This window comes from Quercus lobata, chromosome 11 (assembly GCF_001633185.2).
Source record: "Quercus lobata isolate SW786 chromosome 11, ValleyOak3.0 Primary Assembly, whole genome shotgun sequence".
NCBI lineage: Eukaryota > Viridiplantae > Streptophyta > Magnoliopsida > Fagales > Fagaceae > Quercus > Quercus lobata.
The window spans coordinates 14387971-14391900 of record NC_044914.1 but is presented as its reverse complement, the minus strand read 5'-3'; positions in this window follow the sequence as shown (position 1 = coordinate 14391900).

Genomic DNA, 3930 nt, shown 5'->3' with positions numbered 1-3930 from the left:
GCTTACTCGTTTGCATGAATCCCAGTACATGACTAACTCCATAGCAACCCTTTGATTGTTGTAATTGATTTGTAGTAGTTTCATATAGAAACACCAATAAGATCTTCAATGTTGGTGCAAGAGACTTTGCTTGGTTACAGAACCCAAACGCGTACAAGAAACACAGCAAGAACTCTTTCTTCTGTAAAAGGAGGCTAGGGTTTCAAAAAGAAAACCTTATGAAGCTCTCTAGGGTTAGGTTTTTATTTTTCCACCTCCTTTAAATAGGAGTTTAATGGGCTCTCTTATTCCTAATAGGTTTACACAAACCTTGGACTTTCCTAGTCCTATAAGGATTATACAAACTCATAAACAAATAGCCTTTTAGAATAAAACGTTTCTAGATATAATATAAAAACTCGTAAGCTCGATCGATTGAGGAGTCTGTCAAGCTTTAATGGATCTTGACAGATTCAGCTTCTATCGAGCAAGTATCGAGACCTGCAGATTGCAATTTTCTTGAACAGTTCTTGAGTAGTCTTCATGTCTTCAATTTAACCACTTATAATGATCATCTTGAACCTACTTAGATTTAACCAAATACAAGTAAAGTGCGTTTTGTCAAAGAATATGTCAATTACATAAAAATATGTCCCCAACAATCTCCCCCTTTGGCAATCCGTGACAAAACAACAAGAGTACATTGAATGTCCTAGAATACATTCTACTCTAGATTACAGAATAAATAAGCCTAGTCTAAAAGATCTGAACCTTGGAAGTTGCTGCAAGAAGAAGGTTCGGAATCTTGACTTGGCTTTAACTTGTCTTTCCTGAAAGGCACTAAACAAAACACATCAAGGTACCATGTGGAAAATAATGACAAGTTAAATAAATAAGAAACATGTGTATAAAGAGAGAAAAGAAACAACACATGTGAGATAAAGAGTGAAACACATACATCATCATCAAATATATAATCAATACATGATGTATGTAAATGGTTACAAAACCAAAAGATAAACAACACAAAAATTATATCAATATCAATGTGTATCAAAACATTCTTCCCTTTAATATGAAGTACTCCCCCTAAATCTATTACTCCCCCTAAGGAATGACATTCAATTCTCAGTTTTCTCCCCCTTTTTGACACGATTGTCAAAGGGCATAAAAAGCCAAAAGACATGATAGAGACAAACAGAAAACTGACATAGAGGGAACAAGGAAAACAAGGAACCATAGACCTACAAGAAAAAGAAAAACAAGATGCTATGGACATAAAGATAATAAAAAAAATATGCAAAACATGTGAAAAATAATGCATGCAAGAGGATTTCGATCGATCGAGAGGTGGCAAGACAGGTGTCGAGCATAATAGACGTCAATAGATCAAGTGTCGAGAAGCTATTGAGGAATGCAAACACCAGAAGCAAGAGATGAAGCTTGATCGATCCACCAGGTTTCGAGATGCTATCGAGGGGATAGAAACTATTCTCGATCGATCCACAAGGTGTCGAGGTGCTGGCGAGATTGCGATAAGAAAAAGCTTAGGAAGCTCGACAGATAGCTAGCTATCGAGGAGGTGTCAAGCCAGCTTTTCAAAACAATTTTTTTGAGATGTGAAAAACATAGATATGAATCTAATCCAACATGCAACTCAACCAATGATCCAAACAGCATATTATGCTTTCAAAAATATCTCTCAACAAAGATTTTTAAGCACATGGATCTCAAAAACACACACACACACTAAACATGTCTAACCAATTTTATATTCCAAAAACAAGTCAAGATAGTTTAGTGAGCAGACATTAACACATGTAAAACCTTATGATGGCCAAATCACATTGTACATGTACATGTATCAAGAATAACAAAGAATATTGCGTGTTGTGTGTGAAAAATATCGCAAGATTGCATAAGTGTATACATGTTATGACAATTTAAGATATGAGAAAATCACTTTAGTTCACACACAATCATAACTACTTGATGGGGACTATCACCTTCGAGGTACATCCTATAACTCTCACATCTCCTAGAATACACGCTTGCAATCATTTTTTAAAGTATTTTTGATCTTTTTGCTTTTGATTTTTCTTTGCATATTTTTCTTTTAAGCATATCATGCATGGGCATATTAGAGAGAGAAAAGAAACACCTAATGATATTTGATATTTCAAATTTGCTATGCCTAAGCACACAAATGTCATTGACATGCACTTTTGCTATGCCGAAGCATACAGGTGTTATATTATGATTAGCGGGCAACAGTGATGAGATGGTTATTAATGTCTTTCTCTTAGGATGTTTTTAGTCCTTCCCGTCAAAAATAGTGATATGAGTGTTAAGTACAAGAGACAACTTAATCTTACTCATCACAAATAAGAGCCACATAGCTCACTTGCTTAGTTGTGCATAGAGATACTCATCTAAGCTACAAATGATACAAAGTTTAGAAGACTTTGTTTCAATGGCCATCCAAGGTACACAAGTACCAATGTACACCAAACATACACTGTTTTTGTATTTTTCTGATTTTTCAATTTTTTTTAAATTTTATTTTTATATGAAAAACAAAACAAAGTAAAACTGAAAAAAAAATAACCAAACAAAAACATGTTAAACAACCAAAGCTACAAATGATACAAAGTTTAGAAGACTTTGTTTCAATGGCTATCCAAGGTACACAAGTACCAATGTACACCAAACATACACTGTTTTTGTATTTTTCTGATTTTTCAATTTTTTTTAATTTTATTTTTATATGAAAAACAAAACAAAGTAATACTGAAAAAAAAAATAACCAAACAAAAACATGTTAAACAACCAAAGCATAAAAAAAAATATGCATATGCATGAAGGCATGATAGAAGGGTGCAAATGCATGAAAGTATGATAAGAAATCAAGCAAAGAGAGTCCTACTTTAGATAGAAAGAATTAAAGTAGATGACAAACAGAAAAGACAATTAAGTCTTAGGATCCTTTATCACCCACATAGCACGAGTCTTTGGCCGTAAAGATGAAAAGGCACATGTCCTAGTATGACTACTAAAGGACATAGAGGAATTAGGATTCCCCTGAAATTGAGTTAAAAAGATCAAAGCTTTTAATAACTCACCAAGAATAGGTATAGAACCTTTAGACAAAGGATGAGACCTATTGGACACTCGCTTATGAGGAAACAAATTGAAACAATTAGGATGAGTGTGACCTGAAGCACCACAATGGTGACAAACATTAGTAGTTTTAGACTTACTCGGTTTCCTAGAAGGAGGTCTAACCTTGGAGGTTGACAGAGACCTTAACTTAGGACAATTTGGCCTAATATGACCAACAATATGACCATGATGACAAGTGGGGACAAATTCAGAATTTTTATTCTTCCAAGGAGGAGTTTTAGACATAGGTTTAGAAACTTTAGCGTTAACATCAAAATTTTTACCTTTCTCTATCCTAGCAATATTAGCCTTCAACTCTTCATTATTCCTTTTAAATGGAGGAATATAAAAATCCTTTCCTTTTGAGCTAGGCTCAACAACAAGTTTGGCACTAGTTAATTTTTCAACTTCAGTTTTAGATTCAACTAGTTGCTCTTCCAAAATTTTAATTTTGTCCACCTGAGATGAAATTTGATTTTTAAAATTCTCATTCAAATTATTGGCTTCATCCAATTTTGCAATCAAATCATCTTTTTCAAGCTTGACCTTCTTAAATTTAGCTTTTAATTTTGTAGAATATTTAAGAGATTTCATACAAAAATTATAAAGCTTACAATAGGCATCTTGAATATCATGATCATCATTCAACATAAGATCATGCAAATCAAAACAATCAAGAGTTTTCATGACAATAGGGGTCACTGGATCACACAGCAAAGATTAAAACCTAATCAGAGTGTGTTTGCTCTAATACCACTTGATAGGCCACAAACTGAATGACCCCTTGTG